This window comes from Vombatus ursinus, unplaced genomic scaffold (assembly GCF_900497805.2).
Source record: "Vombatus ursinus unplaced genomic scaffold, bare-nosed wombat genome assembly UNPS02003292.1, whole genome shotgun sequence".
Lineage (NCBI taxonomy): Eukaryota > Metazoa > Chordata > Mammalia > Diprotodontia > Vombatidae > Vombatus > Vombatus ursinus.
This window is the reverse complement of record NW_020943070.1, coordinates 14,807,469-14,830,521: the sequence shown is the minus strand read 5'-3', so window position 1 is coordinate 14,830,521 and position 23,053 is coordinate 14,807,469. Positions and strand designations below refer to the sequence as shown.

General features: G+C 36.5%; 1 protein-coding gene across 2 annotated transcripts in view; it reads right to left on the bottom strand.

Annotated features, from left to right (window-relative positions):
* Positions 1–23,053, bottom strand: part of LGR5 (leucine rich repeat containing G protein-coupled receptor 5) — a 196,142-nt gene that overhangs the window by 47,423 nt on the left and 125,666 nt on the right. The gene's annotated exons all lie outside the window — the stretch shown is intronic.

Genomic DNA, 23,053 nt, shown 5'->3' with positions numbered 1-23,053 from the left:
ATATGTGGCGCTGAACACCACAACATGCTTGCCAGAAACAGATTGAAATGTAAATAGGAAATATTTAACAAAATAAATAAAAATGCAATAGAACATAGATAATATTACATATTAAAACTAAATCAATATGCAGCCCATAAAGACCCTTACATACAATTTTAAAAAATTAAGTTTAAATTGTCTCCTTCCTTCCCTCTCCACCCTACACTAGAGAAGGTTGCCATTTGACACAGATACATAAATATATGTAAAACTATATTATACATACTTCTATTTATCAGTCCTTTCTCTGGAAGTGGATAGCATCTTTCTTCATAGGATCTTTGTAGTTGATTGGAATATTCATAATACTCAAAATAACTTGGTCATTCACGGTTGTTCTTTGAACAATATTGCTGTTACTTTATACAACATTCTCATGGTTCTGCTCATTTCACTCTTTATTATATACAAGGACACTCCTAAAGTCTCTCTTAAGAACTTTGGAAATGATTGTGTGACAGGGGAGACATTGGCAGAGGACCGCTCAGTAAGGTGTGCCCACATCAGAGAATGGGCTGTTCTCTATGAGCAAAGCAGAATTGAAGGAGCTCAAGAGAAATGTGAGATGAGCAAATTTAGAGAATCCAAATTTTCACATGGAATATTTGTGCCCCATTTGTGGTAAAACGTTCTGAGCTTGTATTGGTCTGATCAGTCACAGCTGGACATAGCATAGTGACGTCGTTTTGGTCCTCTTTGAGATTGAAGGACAACAACCATTTCATGCGAGTCTTTCCATGTTTTTCTAAAACCAACCAGCTCATCATTTCTTACAGCTCAGTAGTATTCCATTACAATCATATACTATAATTTAGTTTAGTCATTCCCCAACTAATGGGCATCTCCTTAATTTCCAGTTCTTTGCCACCACAAAGAGAGCTGCTATAACTATTTTAGAACATACGGAACATTTAGAACATATATAGAACATATTCCCTGATCACCTTGGGAAATAGACCTAATAGTGGTATTGCTAGGTCAAAGGATACAAGTTAGTTGGCCCCTCTACCCCCCCATTTCTATCTGAGTCTGACACCTCTGTATTAGCTAGCCTCTAAGGTTCCTATCAGTTCTAGGTGGATGAGCCTATTGGCTCCTAGCCTATTGGCTAGTTCACCTAAGCTCCAGAGATGATTATCTCAAGCTTGAATGGTGGTTACGATGACTTCAAAGGCACATTGCACACCAAGGAAGAGTGAGTTGTTATTTTTTTAGCTGATACCATTAAATAATACCATTCAATATCATTAAAAAAATCAATACCATTAAATACCATTAAAATACCATTAAAATACCCTTAAATAAATACCATTCCATACTATTAAAAAAAATCCAAAAACAGATAACATCTCTTACTGATCCTAGCTTTTTTCCCCCCTTCACTTTTGGTGGGTACAAGTTCTAATGACATTTCCAGTGAATAATAAAATCGATGGCCTTGTTGGCATCTGTTTCCTTTCCTGCCCACCAGTCATTGGTGTTTATGTGGCCATGTCTGTGTCAATGTCGTGCTGGTTAATGAACTGTTGTTGCGCCAAAGCCAGCAGGGGGCGCACATATGACGCATTCTTTTCACCTGGGTCCAACTCTTAAAAAGGGCTGGAATTTGGTCACATTGGATTCTTGCCTTGAAATGACATAAGTCATGCATGCTGGTCTGGGGAAATCCTGGATGAAGTATAGATGATCAATAAAATCAACATGATTCTTATATGCTTCTGACAGCATATAAGTATGTATATATTTCCTACTCTTGTTCGGCACACAAGTCCATTTCAAAATTTGTCTTTTTTTTTTTTTAGTTCATTTTAAAACTTGCTATACACTAGAAGGATGTTTATAAAAGTACAAATGGATTCTGAAAAATGTTTTTTGGAAGCCCTTAAGACTGAACAGATGCAGGAAGCATACCCGGATAACAAAATAATCCCTCTGCAAACCAAACTCAAACAGTTTGGAGATAGGGGAAAATCTCCAGGGTAGTCAACTAATCTCTTTGTTTAATGGGGCTTCCTCATTTTTAGTCCCCATAATGTCAGGTCAGCTCTGTCTCCTGGTCCCTATGCCTACCCACTGAATAGGAGCAAATCTTCCCTCCTGAGGCACCAGGCCAGATTCTAGCAAATAACTCAGAGAAGGTCAGTTGGAACAAATGTTAAAGGTTCAGTGTCAAAGCCCTCTTACAATTAAATTTCCAGTATGATAACTGACATGGCAGGCAGCAGAAACTCCACTTCTAAAACAGCATAAGGTTCTGTCAACAAATGGAGATGGAAAGGTTTAGGAAAACTCAATGCCGTTTCTCCTCTACTGTCCAGGCAACACTAGGCTTATGTTCTAAAATTAGGAATAGTTTGCTTAGGGGCAAGGAGGTAATTGTTTGGTTTAACTAAAAGTACAACACCTTTTTTTAAACTGTGATATGGTGGTATGTGAACCAAGAGGTTTCAGGTACTCTGTTTATTTTTCCAATTAACAGGTATTCATTTTTTCTTCTTCCAAACTCAATCCTTCATGGGAGGGGGCAGCAGAAAGAAAAAAAAAACACTCTTGTAACAAATATGTGAAAACAAACAAAACAAATTCCAACATTGGCACCTTCTAAAAATATATGGTGGATCCTACATCTTGAATCCATCACCTTTTCATCAAGAGGGGAGTAGCGTGGGCTCATCATTAATCTTCTGGTTGGTCATAGCACTTTTTAAGTCTTTCTGAGTTTGTTTTTTACAGTGTTGTGATTATTGTCAAAATTGTTCTGCTTCTTACTTCATTCTGAATCAGTTCATTTAAGTCTTCCTAAGGTTTTCTGAACTCTTCCCTCTTTGTATATATATATGTATATATATGCATATATGTACATATATATTTATATATATATATATATGTAGTGATGGACTCAAGATGCAAAATGCCACATTTATTCTTGGACATGGCCAATGTAGGAATGTTTTGCTTGACTATATACATTTGTTACAAGAGTTTTGTTTTTCCTTCTTTTTTTCTCCCAATGGAGATGTGGAAGTGGGATGGAAAGAAAATTGACCCCTATTAATTAAACAAAAATAAAAAAGAGAATGCTTGTAATCCTTTATTTTACATAAAACTGTTCTGTTACGTTTATAGAGCATAATTTGTTCAACAATTCCAATTCAACTCAACAATATCCACTAAGTGCAAAGTATTATATATATATATATATTTGATGCTTGGGTTCAAAAAAACCAAGAAATCATCTCTATTCTAAAGATGTTCTCATTCTCTTTTAATTGCTATTACTTAAAGGATTGAAACTTTTTTTTGTTTTTGGTCTAAACTTGTGATTTCATCAGAGAACTTATGAGTGAAGAGTGGGAGAGACTTGAGGGAGGGAACCCAATTAAGAAGCTATTGCAATAATCTAGGTGAGAGGTGTTAAGGGCTTGAAATAAGGTGGTAGCTGTGTGAGTAAAGAGAAGGAAAGCAAGAAATGTCATGGAGGTAGGAACCACAAGATTTATCCACTGATTGGATTTGTGGCATGAGAATGCCTTGGAGAATGGAAGCATGGTAGTGTTTTTGATAGAAACAGGAAAATGTGGAAGACAGGTGAGTTTGGGGAAAGACATGTTCTGTTTCAGACATGTTGAGCTTGAGATGTGTGGCATGATAATAATGACAATAATAATAATAATAATAACTAGCATTTAAATATCACTATAAGGTGTGCAAAACATTCTTACATCTATTATTTCATTTGAGCCACTCAACAACCCTGTGGGAGTAGGTGCTATTATTATATCCATTTTTCGGATGAGGATACTGAGGCTGAGCATTGTTTAAGTGACTAACTCTAGGACACACAGCTAGGTGGTACAATGGGTGGTGTGGCTGGCCTGGAGTCAGGAAGACTTGAGTCCAAAACCAGCTTCAGACACTTATTAGCTATGGAACCATGGGCAAGTTATTTATCCTCAGTTTCCTTATTTATAATATAGGGATAATAATAGCACAATCTTTCAGAGTTGTGTGAGGTTCAAATGACATAATATTTATAAAATGCTTACCACAGTATCTGGCATGTAGTAGATACTATATAAATGCTAGCTATTAGTAGTAGTAGTGGTAAGTCCCTGAGGGCAGATTTGAACCCAGGTCTTCCTGACTTCAGGACACTCTATGCACTAAACCACCTAGCTGCCTATGAACAGTAGCTGCTGTGTAAAGCTTGGCTAGTTTTTCCTTAAAAGGTATTAAAATTATCCTTGAGACTTATTTAGAATTATCCCAGGAGACTGAGGCTAAAGCTATTGATAAGTTTTCTGGGAGCCAAAGTACAAAAGCCAGCTCATGAAGGGGCAAGGGTTGCTCTCCCTCAGCTTTGACCAGTATGGCCAACACAAACACAAGGAAACTTCACTCAATGGAATCCACGTTGTGTCCTTGATAAGCAATATATTTCCATGTTATGGTTAAGTAAACCTCTTTTTGTGAATTGCTAAAATGGTTTGTGGGTGTTTCATTTTGTTCCATTTCTGAACCTGGAACATCAGACAGGACTGAGTCTACACCCGGAGGCCTCTGGAACATCCAGTTTGAAATGTTCAATGGACAATTTCTGTAACTGAAGCTCAGGAGAAAAAACTAGGGACAGCTAGGAGACACAATGCATTGGGCACTCAGGAAGACCTGAGTTCAGATTTTGCCTCATATACTTTATAGCCATGTGACTCTGGGTAAGTCAGTCAGCCTTACTGACTGACTTAATAAGCATTGATGAAGCAGCCTGCTATGTGCCAGGCACCATGTTAAGCATTGGAGATTTAAAAAAAAAAAGGCAAAGAAATTCTCTACCTTTGAGGAGCTCACAATCTAATGTTTCCTTATCTGTAAAGCAAAGATGATAGTAATAGTACCTACTTCCCAGGGTTGTTGTAAGAATTAAATGAGATAATACTTGTAAGGCACTTTGCTGATCTTAGGGTGCAATGTAAATACTACTCATTATTACATCATATATTTGAATCTATATGTTATATATTATATACTAATATATTAATATTATATACATTATAGATGAATCTGATTAATTCACAGAGAGGTAATAAAATATTTATTTAAGAACTGTACTGGTACTGAAGATGCAAGTACAAAGCCTTCCTTACTCTCAAGGAACTACATTCTAATAGAGGAAACAAGTATAATACACATATGTATTATACATGGAATATAAATATAAAGTTAAAAATATAAACATATACAAAGTAGTTTGGGAAAGAGAGCACTAGTAGTTGGGGAGTCAAGGTGCAATTAATACATTTCAATTAACATATTTTTTCCTCTCCCTCACATCTCTCTGTATTGGGAAAACACACACACACACACACACACACACACACACACACACACACACACAATTTCTTGCAACAAATATGCATAGTCAAACAAAACAAATTCCTGTATTGTGTGTGTTCAAAAATGGCTAGTCCTTTGGAATTGTGGTTGGTTTTTGACAAGTCTTTCAAAGTTATTTGTCTTTACAATGTTGTGATTATTGTGTAAATTTTTCTTCTGGTTCTACTTACTTCACTCTATATCAATTCATACAAGTCTTCTGAAGATTCTCTAAAACTGTAACTTTCTTAATTTCTAAATGAACAAGAATATTCCCTAACATTCAGCTATCATAATTTGTTCTGTCATTCCCCAATTGATGGGCACCCCTTTAACTTCCAGTTTTTTCACACTGTAAAAAGAACTGCTATGCCTATTTTTGTATAGAAGAATCCTTTCCCCTTGAGACATATCCTACAGGAAAAGAGGGCTTCTATAAAGGGGAGGAAAGGAGTTGATTGCATTTCAGGTATTGGGGATGTCCAAGGCAAAGGCATGACGATAGTAGATAGAATGTCATGTGAGAGGAACAGAGATAAGGCCTTTTTGGCTAGATGGCAGAGCTCTAGAGGGAGAGTGTTGTCTAATGAGGCTGGAAAGATAGGTTGGGGCCAGGTTGAATATGTATGGCCTTAAAAGCTAACCAGAGAAGTTTAAATTTAATTCTAGGTACTAGGAATACAATGGAGTTAATTGAGTAGAAGAGTCACATGTTCATGTGTTTAAGTTAAATGGACTGGGGTAGAGAGAGCCTTAAGGCAGAGAGACCAATTAGGAGGCTATTATAACAATAAGTGAGAGGTGGTGAGTGGAGAGAAGGGGTTGGATGTGAGAGATGTTGGGGGTTAGATGTGAGAGATATTTGGAAGGCAGAAATAGCAAGATTTGGCATCTGACTGGATATGTGCAATGAGAGAGAGGGTGAAGAGTTCAGAATAATTTTGAAATTACAAAGCTGGGAGGCTGGAAGGGTGGTGGTGTTCTTGATGGGAACAGGAAAGTTTGGAAGAAGGGAGAGTTTAGAATATGGAAAGATAGTTAAACCTATGGGAGCTGATGAGATCACAAAGAGAGGGAAAGAAGAGGGCCCAGGACAGAGCCTTGGGGGATGCCCACAGTTATGGGGTGTGCTATGGATGGACCAGCAGAGGCAACTGAGAGGGACCTCTTAGGTGGGAGGGGAACCAGGACACAGAAGAGTCATGAAAAACCAGAGAGGGTAGTCAACGGAGTCAAATGAAGCAGATAAATTGAGAAGAATGAGGGAAGACCGAGAAAAGACCATCAGATTGGCAATTTAGAAATCTAGTCCCCGCCCCTCATTCTATATACAGATGAGGAAACTAAGACCCAGGAAGGTTAAGTAAGTTTGCCAGGTGAATAAGCATCAAAGTTGGGCTGTAAACCCTGATCCTCTGATTTCAGTCAGTGCTCTTTCCTCCTCCTTACCTCTTTATTACTGTTGGTAGAAATGACAAGTAGTCTATGAAATGACAAGTAACTTCCAAAGCTATCCCCAGAATTGCTTCAGGCTGCACAAATTAATAACCTTAAATGTCAGTGAAATGTCAATGTTTTCTGGTGCCTTTTTTAGAAAGCACTCATAAGAGCTTAGCACTGTAGCCTGGGCTTCTCTATAACAAGATCTTTAAAAAAAAAAAAAAGGTCTGCTTTTCATAAGAAAACTGACCATAATATTTAGTTGTCATTCATTGCCTCTCCCTGGACAGTACCCTTGTCTATTACATACCATCATACAATTAACAATAAAGAATTAGTAATCATGTCTGGGGCATGGTGCAGGTGGGGATTTACTATCTGATATCAATTTGGCATTCAAAAGGAAATGTGCAAGATTGGGCATGTCTATATGAAAGTCTAAATGAAGCTCCCTGCGTTTCATTTTCAAAATTACAATATTTTTGCTGCCTGGGGTAAGGCACAAAAAAATTTCATTGTTTTTCTTAGACAGCATGGTATGGTGAAAAGATTTATGATGATATAGTGGAAAGAATACATTTTAGACTATAAGCCTTTTGAGGGCAGTGGCCATTCCTTTCTCTCCCTCTGCTTTTCTTTTGTGCCTTAGCGCTTAGCATAGTACCTTGTATATGATATTTTAGATCCGGAGCTGGAAGGGAGCTTAGAGGTCATTGAATACAATTCCTTCATTTTAGAGATTGTGAAATCTAGTCCCAGAAAAATTAAGTGGGCTGCTTATTAACTAATACAATTAATAAGTATCTGAAGTGAGATTTAGCCTACCTCCTGGCCCCAAGTCTAGCATGCTTTCAACTATACCACATAGTAGATGCTTTAGAAATAAATGTTTGTTTAATTGAATTTAGAATCAGGAGACCTGGCTCTTATACTGGATTCAACAATTCTAGCTGTGTGGCTTTGGGCCCTGGGCAAAGAGTGGGTAGAATCCTGGATTGGAGTCAGGAAGCCATGAGTTCAAATCCTGCCTCAAACATTTATTGGCTGTGCAACCCTAGAAAATCATAACTTCTTCTCAACTACCTCATCTGTAAAATGGGGATGACTGTAGCACAATAGCAAGGTTATGAGAATCAAATGCGGTAATATACATAAAGTACCTTATAAATTGTAAAGTTCTATATAAATGCTGACTATAATTATCAACATGCAGCTAGGTGGTACAGTGGATGCAGCAGCCCACCTTGGAGTCAGGGAAACACCTCCCTGAGTTCAAATCTGGCCTCAGACACTTACTAGCTATGTGACCCTGGGCAAGTCACTTAACCCTATTTGCCTCAGTTTCTTCATTTGTAAAATGAGCTGCAAAAGGAAATGGCAAACCACTCCAGTATCTTTGCCAAGGGAACCCCAAATGGAGTCATGAAGAATTGGACACGACTGAAAAATGATTGAAAGCAAGAGTTATTCCAAAATCACTGAATTTCTTCTATGCTTCAGTTTCTTCATCTATAAAACAGATGATAACAGCACCTACCTTACAGGATTGTTGTGAGGATCAAATGAGATAGCACATGTGCTTTCTAACCCTTTAGGTGCTATATAAATGCTAGCTAATATTATCAAGTCACTTACATTTCTTTTGAATCTCAGTTTCTTCATCTATAAAATGGGTATAACATTTGCACAGCCTACCTCATAGAAAAGTGTTTGCAGACTTTAAAAGCATTATGGAAATGTGAGTTATTGTCAAGCATGTATTTTTTCATGTATCTAGCTTGAGATTTTCTGACTCACTTTTAGAAAATACCCAACATGATAGATTCTCAAAAAATATTCTACTTTGTATATCCCAGAGACACAGGGTCTGAAATGAGTTCAGAGAACGGGATTTGAGCCATACTTGGAAGCAATTACCAGACTTAATCTTTATGGAGGACTTCAAGGCTGAATAGGTGTGAGTAGTTAATGCCTGTCACACCTACAGGTGGCTGTTAGTAAGAGTCGCTGACAGAGCAGGTGGCAAGGCACAAGGTGTGTCCTTGTTGATAAATAAACAAAGAGCTCATATCCTATCAGTCTGGTTTCCTGCATAAGCTTTATATTATCTTTAAACCAACTTAGAAAATCCAGTATCTGTCAGCATGTGAAGAAAAGCACGAGGAGCTAAGTAGTAGCGGATGAAAACACATTTGAAATATAATTTCATGTTACATTTACTCTATCATTTCCCTTCCCCTCTCCTCCCCTCTCCTTCTCTCCCTTCTCCTTCCTTTCCTTTCCCTTCCCTTCCTTTCCATCCTCTTCCCATTTCCTCCTCTCTCCTCCCCTCCCCTTCCCTTCCCTTGTCTCTACCTGTCTTGCCTTCCTCCCCTTCCTTTCTCTTTTCCTTTTCTTTCTTAGACTGTATCCTCATCTCATTTAGGTTTGAAAATGCTCAGCATGGGAACTTTGACCTGCTGCATTTCCAGCCTGGGCTGGTTTGCCTCTGCTTAGGAAAGTTGATGGTCCAATGCCCCAGAGGCCCATCATTATGCTGAATTTAGTGCAGACACCCAGATGTCACAACCCACTGCAGTTCAAAACCTCTGAGTGCAAGAACTTGGTCAGCCTCAGCTTCTCTGGTAGCTGGGATTACAGGTGTGATCTTGCCCACCTTTTTTTTTTTGTAAACCAAAGCATCATAACTAAAATAGTTATGGCGTGGTAGATAGCACATGGGACTTAAAGAGTCAGGAAGCCTTGGGTTTGAACTCTAGCTCAGATACTCATTGCCAAGTTATTTAACTTGTCTTGGCCTCAATTTCTCACTTGTAAAATGAGGAGATTAGATTAGACAGCTTCTGAGGTCCCTTTCAGTTCGAAATCTCTCATCCCACAAATACATTCCCACTTCAGATACTTATTTACTGTGTGACCCTGGGCAACAAACAACAGTCTCTGGGCTAAAGTTTCTTACCTGTTAAATTAGGGGGGTGGATTAGATGATCTCCAAGGTGGAAATTTATGCAAAGTTGTCCAGAGGATTACAAGCTGTGAGACACTGTTTCAACTTGACATGTAGTCTTGTATTAATATTTCTCTAATTTCTCATATTAAAAATAATAATAACACATTTACGTGATGCTTTAAGGCTCAGAGTGCTTTCCTCGTAACAGGCCACTGAGATGGGTTGTACATACATTACCCACATTTTTTCTTTTTAATTTATGGAATAAAACAAGCATTTCCATAACATAGTACAATGAAAAAAAGATGATCGTACACGAAACTGCAAATCTACTATGTACCGCTTGCTATTCTTTTCAAATCTACAACAAAATTATCATGTCAATTTTTTTCTTTTTTTCTTCTCTCCCTTCCCCCTTGCCCTAGAGATGGCTACCATTAGATACAAACAGGTATACATACACAATGCATATGTGTATGTATATATACACATATATATATAATGCATATATATACAAATATATACATATGTAATTATTCTTTACATATCCTATTTATCAGTTCTTTCTCTGGATTCATAGTGTCTTTCTTCATATGTCCTTTATAGCTATTTGGGTATTTATAACAGACAAAATAACTTACTTTTCCAAAGTCATTCTAAAACAATATTGCTGTCAATGTATACAACGTTCTTTTGGTTCTGTTTATTTCGCTTTTCATTATTTCGTGCAAGTCTTTCCTTGTTTTTCTAAAATCATTGAGCCCACTTCTATTTATTAGATATAATAAATATGTAATATTCTATTTGTCATTTCATTATCCCCATTTAAAAGAGGAAGAAGCTTAGGCTTGGAAGGGTTAAATGATTTGCTCCGTGTGATCTAAGCCCTGATCTTTGCCCAAGTCCAGTACCCTTTTTTTGTGCTATATCATGTGGTCTGCATAGAGGGAGCTTATACTTATGGTCCGGTTCTTTTTCCTTTGCTTATTCAGAGCAAAGTGAGCATCCAAGAAAACATTGTATATTGAAACAGAGATATTGTGTTTTTGTGTTGTTTTTTTTTTTTTTTGGTCAGACAATTGATGTTAAGTGACTTGCCCAGAGTCACATAGCTAGTGAGTGTTATGTGTCTGAGGCCGAATTTGAATTCAGGTCCTCCTGACTTCAGGGCCAGTGCTCTATTCACTGTGCCATCTACCTGCCCCAGAGATATTGTTTTAAGAACGACTTTGATAGTCATTTTGACTATTATAAATACACAAATTAAAGATAAAGGATGTATGAAGAAAGACACTATTTGCGTCCAGAGAAAGGACTGATAAATGAAAGTATGTATAGAATAATTTTACATGTATATACCTATTTGTGTCAAATGGTAGCCATTTCTAGGGTAGAGGTGGGGAGAAGGGAGAAGAAAGAGGAAAAAAAGAAATTTTCATAACTTTATTGTGTATTTGGAGGGAATAGCAAGTTGTACATGGTAGATTTGCAGTTTCATGTGCAATCATCCTTTTTATTATACTGTATTATCAAAATGCTTGTTTTTTGAATTAAAAATAAAATAAGTTTTAAAAAATGATTCAAGCTTATACTTGATGTGATTATGTCTGAAGGAAAGGCATTCAGACTTTGGTGTTGGAGAATTCTTGCCAAAAAAAAAAATCACACACACACACACACACACACACACACACACACACACACACACCAACCCTTTGATATGGAAACTGAATTAATAGAAGATAACTTTCAAGTTCTAAGATTCCATGTTATTGCCACCATCGTTTTTTTTTAAACCATCGTTTTTCTGCAAATTGCCTCTTTATATATCTTATATAACATCTTACTAATGTCTCCTGTAAACGTCTGGCTTTGTTTGTTAATGCCTTTCATGAACAGTTAACCACAAGGAAGAAAGCACCTGTCAGAAGATAAGCTATTGATCTTGGCTAATTCCACATCTGAGATAAGCCATAATAATGTCAATTATTAACATGGATTGCTCAAAAAAAAAAAATAAAGACATTAAAAATGATACAGTTAGCTCATAGATGTTCCCAGAACATGATGGGAACCCGTAGGCCCTCTATTCCAGCCCCATTTATTTTAGAGTAGCTATTTAGAGATTCTTAAGATTAAAAGAAAAAAAACACACAAAGCCTTGGCTTTTATGTCATTAACATCCCTAGTATGTATTTTGGTGAATGAAGAACAAAGTTAACAACTTAGTTGTTCTTTAACGGCTTTTAAATAATTAACTCTGTTATGCATGGTTCAATTTTAGTGAGATTTTTTTGGGGGGGGATGGTGGGGGAAGCAATTTTTAAGCAGAGGAGGGACAAAAGGGAATTTGTTCAGGGCAAGATACTCGAGTATTCTGGGTTGTTACTTCATTCTAATTATGTCTAATTAAGTTTCAGCTTATAGACCAGCTCTATTATACTAAAGTTAATGGAGGTATATGCATTATTTTATTGTGATAAAATTTTTTGAAATAAATTTGTTCCCTGGACGTGCTTTGGAATTTTATTGGTTGTAAAGAGATTTTTCATTGCAATGACATTATTTACTATCATGGCATATGCTCCAGATGTATTCATTCTGCCCATTAATGTTGGGGCAATTTTTGTTATGGTCTAACGTTTGTGTAATACCTGATGTTTGTGTAGTCAGCACCTAATGGTCATATAAAACAGTATGGCTCTCTAGGGTTCTGAGTCCAAACATAGTATGGCATGTATTGGGTAAACAATAGCTCTATACATGTCACACAAATACATTGATTACCTGACAGGGTTAGTTTCTGATTTGTCTCATTTTGGGAGAGTTCTTTTTCAAAATTAATTTTTTTCACTGAACTTTTCCTGTACGTTGCGTGTGGATGATATGAGGAGAGATCAGTGTTAGACATGGGAGGTTTTGGAAAGGTAAAATTCCATCCATCTCACCTACTTTGGATTGCCAAATTCTATGGGTGTATTGAAACAATACAACATTCAAATCTAAAATTTGTCAGGTTAATAAAATGTGCAAAGCAGACCCTTTACGTCTGTGCAATATGTAAAAAAAAACTTCATTTAAGCACCAAAATGTTCTAACAAGTAATATAACTTCTATTATGATACCTTGCGTCTTACGGTATTTCCACTGATGTGATTTTTTTTAATGGAGAAAATACTACAACAAATTGTTAGAGGGGCAGTGTAATTCAACAGAAAAAAAACCACTCTAGATTTGGAGACAGAACACCTGATTTCAATTTCCTACTTTGCTACTTCCTATCAATGTGACCTTGGGCAAGTCAAAATTTCTCAGTTTTCTTATCTCTAAAAGAAGGGGTTTGGACCATATGAGTTTCCTTCTAGTTCCAAGTCTCTGAGAATATGACAAAGCCAATGTTTTCTCTAATTTCTCTTCTCTTTATGGAAAACAATTTCTCATTCTTATCAATGGCATCAATATTCTCGTCCTAGGTAATACTCAGATTTGAAATCTTGTGATGATCTTGGATTTCTCTCATTACATTATTGCCAATATCTAACTGGTCATAGGAGGTGGTAGTGGGGAAATACATTTATGAAGCACCTACTATGTGCCAGGCACTGTTCTAAATATTTTACAAATATCATCTTATTTGATTCCCACAATAACCTTGGCAGGTAGGTATTATTATTCCTCTCTCCCCCCCCCCAGTTTACAGTTATGGAAACTCAGACAAAGAGAGGTTAAATGATTTGCCCAGAGACATACAACTAGTTAGTGTTTGAGGCTGAATTTGAACTCAGGTCTTCTTGATTCCTGGCCCAGTGATCTATTCACTTCTTATCTAGCTGCCTTACTGAGTACTCTCCATTCTCTCTTTGAAATATCTCTTCTATCCATACCTTTGCCTTCATTCCCATAGTCAAGTCTTTAATTACTGAATAAGTAAATTAACAATCAAAATATATACTTTGGGTGGACACTAGGCTATTCAGGGAGCTTTGATCCCTCCTCCTTTTGTGTGTGTGTTGTGTGTGTGTGTGTATTTGTGTAGTCTTGCGAAGCCTGTAGATTATTTCTCACAGCCATGTTTTTAAATGCATAAAATAAAATACAGAAGATTACCAACCATAATGAAATAAAAATACATATTTCTTTCCATCTAAATACAAAGACCACTTGAAATTTATCCACAGACCCTGCTCTAAATGGCTTCTGTAGTTTTTTTTTGAGATTCTATAAGTCTATAATTTTCTGTCATGTATGTCCTGCTCCTAGGTCATTATTGCACATTGGGGATGGGGAGAGATGTTTCTGGTTTGAGGTGACCATGCCAGCAGAATACATGCCCTGTTAGGACCTATCAAACTAGATGGATTTTGAGTTTGACCTAATATCTGCTTACTCTGTGTCTGCTGTCCAAGGTCTAAATGAGCTACGTTCTTGTTAGGTTGGCCATAAGGGGCCAGTTCTCTTGGCTGGAGCAATTGGTAAATTGGAATGAATGGCTGGTGATCTCCTTCAGTGGAGGAAGCTACCACACCTGTGAAAATCACAAATTCTTGAAGTCTAAAGTCAAGTATTCAAGGATTGAAGTTTGATTCTGTGGCTAATATTTCAACAATACTTTAAGGTTTTCCAAGTGTTTTACATATAACAATAATAATAATAATAGCTAACATTTATGTAGCACTCTATGCTAAGCACTTTAAAATTATCTCATTTGAGCCTCATGACAATATCTCAATTCTGTGACTCAGGTGTTCTTATCCCCATTTTACAGAGGCTGAGAGAAATCAAGTGACTTTTTTTTTGTTGGCTAGGCAATAGGGTTAAGTGACTTGCCCACAGCTAGTAAATATTAAGTGTCTGAGGCTGGATTGGAACTGAGGTTGTCCTAACTCCAAGGCAGGAGCTCTACCTCCTGTACCACCTAGCTGCCCCATAGCTGGAGAGTTTTTGAGGCAGGATTTGAATTCCAGTCTTCATAACTCCAAGCCAACAATCCAAGTCAACCATCACACATCTAGAACCTCTAACTGGTCTCCTTTCTTTAACTGATCCTTTCTGAACAGCTTTGAGAGATTATTGCCCTCATAATCTTATCATGTTACTTCCCTGGCCAAGAATCTACAATAATTTATTTATCTAATCTCATCTCTCACTATCTACTCTCTAGTTAGTTACCTGGTTTCGCCATCATCACCCACACTTGCTGCTGCTCATTTGTGCTTTGATCAATCAATAATCACTTGCTCATGTGTCCCTTTTCACCTAAAATGTCATTCTCCTAGCCAAGGCTCAGCTCAACTCTCATCTCTTTCTTGAAGCCTTCCCTGTCTATTTCTTTTCTTTTTTTTTTTTAACATAATTGGTATCTTTTACTTTTACATTGCCTATATTTTTCCTTGTATCACTCTTCCTAACTCCTCCCAGAGAGCCATCTTATATAACAAAGAGTTTTTTTGAAAGAAAAAAGATGAGATGAGAAAAAATTCAGCAAAACCAAACAGTTCATCAAAATTATCTAAAAATACAAGAAACGATCCACATTCATGAACCCCAACCCCCTCAGAGGCCATCTAGTTAATTTTCAGATGAAGAAACTGAGGCTCAGAGAGGTTAAATAAGTTGTCCAAGGTCACCAGGTGGTACTGAACCCAAATTCTCTGACTCCAGTCAGGCCCTTTCCACCATACCACATGAAATTGTCAAGAAAACAAATAAATTAACTAAAATGTCCACACCCTTTGATCCAGAGATTCCACTACTAGACATATACCCCAAGGAGGTATCTTGTATCTCTTCTTTGGGTCCATGCTTGTCCTTTGTAATTTTTGATTGTTTTATGATTGTTGCTCTTTCCATTTCCATTGTTATTATTATATTTCTTCTCTTGACTCTGCTAATTTCCATATTATTCTCCATGTATTCATTATTTAAAAGTTTTCATATTCCTTAAGATTGTAAGTGCCTTGAAGGTCAAGAATCGATAGATTGTATGATAGTATGTGATAGATAATATGGTGAAGAAAATCTGGATGTGGCCTTGGACTGAAGAGCTATGGCTTTGAATATTAGCTCTATTCTTTTACTAGCTATGCGACCTTGAACAAATCACTAAATTTTCTAAGCCTGAGTTTCCTCCCCTGTGAATTGGGAGTTCACTTTCTACATTACAGGCTTATTACGAGGAATGTCAACCAGTCCCCTCAATAAACATTAAGCACCTACTATTCACTCGGTACCGTGTTAAGCACTGAGGATATAAAAAGAGGCAAAAACACCTGATTTCAAGGAGTTCACAGTCTGTTGGAGAGACAACATGCAAACAAATATGTACAAACAAGCTATATATGGGATAAAAGGAAATAAATAAGAAAGAGAAGCAACTAGAATCAAGAGGGGAATGTACTCCATCTTAAAACTTTATGTAAATCTGAATTATTATAGTTCTTTAATATCCCCTACAGTGCCTAGCAGAGTGCTGGCACATAGTAAGTGTTCGATAAATATTTATTGAATTTAAACTTTAGTCAGAAATCCAGGCTTGAACCTCAATGGTACAGGAATATATATATATTTTTCAGGGGTTTCATTTGCTTTGTACATTTTGAGTCATTATTTTGGAGGCATCTTGGCATGATGAATAAAATATTGGGCTTGGAGTCAGGGAGAAATAGGTTATAATCCTACCTTGGATTCTTTCTGTGGGTAGGTTACTTAACTTTTACATGCTTCTGGACACTCTGGGCTGATCTGCCTCAATGGAAAGAAGTGGGCTGGGCAAATATTATTACTATGGCATTTAAAACTTTTCCAAATCTGACTCCAGATAAATTTCACATCACAACTCCTTACTTATTCATGATTGCAGACAAATTGGGACACTTCATCCTTAAACTCCTGCCTTGGTGCCTTTGAATAGGTTGTCCCAAATTTCTGAAATGCACTTCCACCTCAGCTCTGCCTTTCAGAACCTTGAGCTTCCCCCCAAGATTCAACTCCTTCAGCACCCCTATATGTGGTCTTTCATTCTTCCAGTTAGGTCTCTCCCTCTTCTGAAATTATATTGCATTTATTTACCCGTCTGAACATGGGCTCCTTGATACTGGGGGTTTTAAAATCCAGTGCCTACCATAGTGCCTTGCACATAGTATGTACTTAAAAGAATTCAAAGCATGCCTCAGACACTTATTAGTTGAATGACCTTGGACAAGTCATTTAACCTCTGTCTACCTCTGTTACTTTATCTGTAAAATGGGGATGGATAGTAATCGTACTTACTTCTCAGGGTTGTTGTGAGGATCAGATGAGATAAATTTGTAAAGCACTTGAAAAACTTTAAAGTGTTAGTTAAATGCTATTCTTCTTGTTATTATTAATACATGTTGGGTGAATGATTATCTATTTTACATATGAGAAAATTTACACTCAGAGACATTAAAAGACTTTTCTCTTACATTGTGAGCTCCTTGAGGGCAGGGATTGCACCTTTCTGAGTCCTTAGAGTTTAACACAAAGTCTGGCACGGAGTAAGCGTTCAATAAATCTTTATTGACTAGCTAACTTACTTTCCCACGGTCATAGGGAAAATGAGGAAGGTGCTTGAATGCCCTTTGCTCTGCAGATTTATACTTTTATTTTCTCCCATCTGTGGCCAGATAGAGGAAGTAGTCACATTGCCAATAGTGACATGTGCCAATATGAAAAAGGCTTCCTTTTTGCTCTTTATACTGGGTCTGAAACTCAACTAGCTCTTGGACATTTAAGGTGAAAGCACCTCCGTGCCCTGCACTAACTCCAGTTCTTGCTCGGCTTCTGCAAGAAGCCTTTCCCAGTCCTTCTCAATCTTAGTGCCTTCCCTCTTGGACCATATCCAGTTTATTCCGTGTACGTCTTGTTGGTATATAGTTGTTTGCGTGTTGCTCCTTTAGGGCAAAAACTGTCTTTTGCCTTTCCTTGTATCCTTACCGCTTAGCACAGCACCTGGTTCATGGTAGGTAGTGGTGGTGGACTGACTCAGCACCACACAGCTTTACTTCTTTTTCATATATATGCTGGTTTCTAATGCCTGTAGAATTTCATTCTCCCTCTTACTCAATGCCTTCCCTTGTCAGGTGATCCCTCTTGCTCATGCATACCTGCGATGAAAGGCAATGGGGCACAGTGAAGAGAGAGTCTGACTTTAAGTCAGGAAAACTCAGTTTAAGGCCCACCACTGCCATTGATTATGGTGTGATCCTGGGTGGATAATTTAATGTTCAGTGCTCCCTAGACAACAAAGACTATAAATTGCTTGACATTGGTTGATTTACATAGATAAAAGGAGTTTCCTCATCAGGAGTTTCCTTTATCACTGAGGTATAATCCAAAAAATTACTATGAGGGGATAGTTATTGCTATTAAGGCAGCTATATGACTGGACTTAGAGTTATGAAGACTGAGTTCAAATCTTGCCTTGGCCACTTATTATCTGTATGAACCTAGGTAAAGCACCTAATCTGTCTTGATCAGTTTTCTTACCTGTAAAATGGGGAGAATGATAGCACCTACTTCATAGGGTTGCTGTGAGCATCACATGAGAAAACATAAAATGCTTTGCAAACTCTAAAGTGCTATATAAATTCTAGGTATTGTTGTTGTTGTTTTAATTTTGTGTTTCTAAATTGATATTCTTTATGTTTACATTCATTTAAAAATTTTTGAGTTCCAAATTCTGTCTTTCTCCAGCCCCTCCCCCACCCATTGAAAAGGCAAAGCAATATGACATCAGTTATACACGTGAAGTCATGCAAAACATATTTCCATATTAACTATGTTGCAAAAAAAAAGAAAGTAAGAAAAATGAAATGAAGAAAGTATGCTTCAATCTGTACTCAAAGTTCATCAGATCTTTCTCTCTGGAAATGGATAGTATTTTCCATCATGAGTCTTTTGGAATTGTCTTGGATCATTGTATTGATTTTTTTTTTGCTGTTATTGTTGTTACTATTACATAGGCTATTAAATGAGCCAGCCTGGATAAATCTCTTTCTGAGAAGAAAGGCTCCATTTCTCTAGGGGATCAGAGTAAAGCTTACCATATTAGAAAATGTAGTGAGTAGCAAAATGTGGACAATTGGGGTGATAATTTAGATATTTAGTCAACACTCAGATCTTCTTACTGTTACTACTCTTTCTTATCCCTCCAATTGCTTGACTGTTGTGTGCAATTATCTAAATTCTTCTTTGATAATAGACTCAATCTGAAAACCAGAATGTACAAGGCCATAGACTGACTTTACTGGTTTTACATAGTTCTAAAATTTGCTCAGGTTCTTTATGCCTTTTCCTAGGATTCTACGATTTAGAGATAGAAGAGACTTCATTTTAGAGACAAGGAAACTGAGGCCCACAGAAGTGAAATGGTTTGCCCAAAGTCAGAAATCCGGTCAGAAACACTAATTATACTGACTACCATAGTAACAAAAGTTAAGACTTGTTTTTCCTCTGGAGTAGGAAAAAAATCATTAGATATTGAGTCAAAGGGCTAGATTTTGCTGTCATTTACTAGTGTTGTGATGTTAGCCACGGTATTTTACTCCACTGAATCTCAGTTTCTTAATCTATAAGATGGGGAGAACATTTGCACAACCTATCTCATAGTGTTTTGAGTATCAAGTGGAAATAACATATATAAAGCCATTTGTAAATCAAAGAGAACTAAATAGATGTCAGTTATAATTACTGTTATTTTTAAGTCATTAACTCACAAGGTGCCAGGGTTTGGGAGGGGTTAAGATTTGACTTACCACTAAATCACTGTAATCTGACCCTAGTCCCCAAATAACTCTAAGACCAAAAGTTTCCTCAGTGAAATGTAACTCACTGTGAATTCTGATTACATTTTCTATTTCCTTCCAGAAAAAAAGGAAATTAAATTATATTTGATTACATTACAAAAAAAATCCATTCTGGGAGCAGGGCAGTCAGGTTTTCTGCCAAAAGGCAAAATACACATGATCTACATTGTGAAGGCATTGTACTGCCTGGTTCTGACACTTGCTCCTTCCTCTTTTCTCTTTGGTATTACAATTATATAGTTGATAGAAGAGAACAAAAAAAACCCATATGTTTTCATTAAGAACAAAAAGTGGATTTCTTTTGTACACAAATAAACTGAAAATAGTATTCTTTGAAATACAACTTAACTATTAATTACCAGGCATGTACTATGACCCTCTCTCTGAAAGTTTTCACTAAAGAAGCTCTGTATATTTTGACATAGTAAAGCCGGCAGTTGTGGCCATTCAGACTTGTTTGGTTTTTGGAACACTTTTGGTGGGTCCATTCAATGAGTCAATAAACATTTATTAAGTACCTACCAAGTGCCAGTTACTATGCTAAGCGCTGGGGACACAAAGAAGAACAAAATTTAGTTCCTGGTCTAATGGGTCAAAAGATACTTTGGATTGCCTGCCTCCTATATATGCAGTCAAATAAATAACTAATTTACTCATGTGCACAATATTTTTTTCTTCTTCTATCCTTCACATAGTTATACACATTAGTAATAGTAACTACCATACCACAAAAACCTAGGGCTCATGGGATTTTGTTCAAGGGTGGAGGACTTAGTAGCAGTCATCCCCTGTAAAACTATAAATGGCAGTAGCGTCCACTCTATAGAGGGGTCAAGACCAAATAGGGCTTTCCAACCTCATCCAGGAGTACAGGAGGGAGTGGAACTTGGCCCTGGTGCCAAGTTTCAATCTAGGGACTGAGGCCGAAGATACGATAAAAACTCTGAATGCAGTGAAGGCATACTTCTGTGGGTTAAAATAAACCTAGGAGGTAAGCCAAGAAGAAGAGAGTATATTCACAACAAGTACAAGTAGAGCCTCAGGGAAAAGAATGGTTTGGACACAGGGACTCAAAGAGAAGCTAAAGGAAATGAAGCCAAAGATAAAAATGGAAATTAGAGCTCTTGAGGAAAAAGTTGTGGAGAATAAATAGCTTAGAACAGAAGGTGAAAAACCATACCCAAGTGGTGGTCTTCCTGAAGCAATGGAGCCAAAAGAACTCAATGATTCCATGAGAGAACAAGAATTATTTGAATAATGCTTTCAAAAAAATCAAAAGAATATGTAAGATGTCTACAACAAAAAACAACTAATATGAGAAACAGGTCAAGAAGAGTTAATCAAAAGTCATCAGATTCTTTGAAAACCATGTACAGACAAATATCACCCCCCTCCTGGATACCATATTTTACGAAATCATCTAAGAAAACTGCTGACATATATTAGAACCAGAGGGAAAGTCAAAATAAAAAGAATCCAACGTTCATCTTCTGGAAACAAACAAACAAATCCAAATCAAAAATTCTCAAGAAAATATAAAGCTTCCACATCAAAGAAAAATACCATAAGTAGCCAGAAACAAAGAAATCAAGTGTGAAGGAACCAGAGTTGGTATCACAGAAGATTTATTAGCAGTTACGATAAAGAAGAGAAGATCTTGGAATACAACATATGAAAGGTAAAAGAAAAAGACTTGCAAACAAGAATAACTTACCTTGAAAAATTAAGCATAATCTTACAGAAAGGGGGAAAAACTGGACCTTTAATAGAAAAGAATGCCTTCAAGTATTCCTTATGAACAGATGACAGCTGTTTAGGATATTTGAAAGGCAAACATAAGAGAAACCTAGATAGGTAAATTAAATTTTAGGAATTGGAAGTGGCTAAATGATGATGAAGTGCTTATATTCTAATAGGTGGAGAAAGAATAGCTTTTCTTTCAGTATCTCACTATCTTCATAGGTCAGTAAAGAAAGGAAATCATAGGACCTGGGGGTAGTTTTATTCCATCTTGTTGGTTTTAATTGAGGAAAAAATGGAGGGAAAAAAGAATACATTGGGGAAGAAATGAGAAAGAAAGAGGAGGACCTTACTCTTTCTCTTATTTGAGGTATATAAGAAGACATAATATTTATTAAGATAAAATTAATTAAATATAAAAATTATATGTAATATTTATAGATACAGAAAAAGCTTTTGACAAATTATAGCCCCCATTTTTGCTAGAAATCCTTAAAAGATAAGAATAAATAGACCTTTCCTTAACATTTTAAGCAGTATCTGTCCAAAACCAAAAGCTAGCATTGTCAGTAATGGTGGATTTCCATTGGACTTTACAATAAAAGAAAGAATAAAACCAGAATGTCTATTATCACTACTATTATTTGATTTACTTCTAGAAATGATAGCTATAGCAATAAGATTAAAAAAAAGAAATTAAGGGTGCAAACACAGGCAAAGGAGATACAAAATTATCTTTTTTGGCAGATGACATGATTGTTTAGAGAACCCTGGAGATTCAACAAAAAATAGATTGAAATAATAAACAACTGCAGCATAGTAGCAGGATATAAAAGAAACTTAAAATCTTCATCCTTTCCGTATAGTACCAACAAACTCAATAGGAAGAGACAGAAAAAGAAATTCTATTCAGAATAAATATAGAATGCTTAGGATATCTGGGAGTCCACTAACCAAGACTAAGATACACCAAAAATTTTATGAATACAACTACAAAACACTTTTTACAAAAGTAAAGGATGATTCAAATAATTGGAAAAATATTAATTGCTCAAGGTTGGGCCATATTAATGTGATATAAATGATAATATTACCTAAATTACTCTATAAATTGAGTTCCATGCCAATCAAGCAGCTTTGAAAGACTTAGAAACTTTTTGCATTAAGAACAGTTTTGACTCCAGAAGACTAATGATGAATCATGTGTCTCAGTTCTTGGCAGAGGTGACAGACTAGTGAAACACAATGAGGATTTGCATTTTTAGACAAAACCAATGTGGGAATTTGTCTTTCTTGAATATACTTATTTATTTCCAGGAAAAGTTTTTTTTTTTTTTAATCACGGGACTGGGTAGGAGGAGTTGTCAAGGGTAAAGAGATAATAATGAGAGTGATATAAAAAAAAGAATAGAAGTGTCAATTGAACATTTATAAAATACTGAAAAGAGAGCAAAGGAAGTTTAAGAGTCCCACTCAAGGGCAGTGTTGGTGCTATGACATTAAATTTGATATACTTGGAAAAAAAACCTAAGATGTATGTGATAGAGATTCACAGTTTCATATACAAGCTTTTCATTAGGAAATTCTTAGGCTTGTTAATGTTCATCATAGTCGTAATTAAATAGTAATGAAAATTTAGAAAATCAAATTATAGTCAAATTTGACAAGGAGATGACAGCAT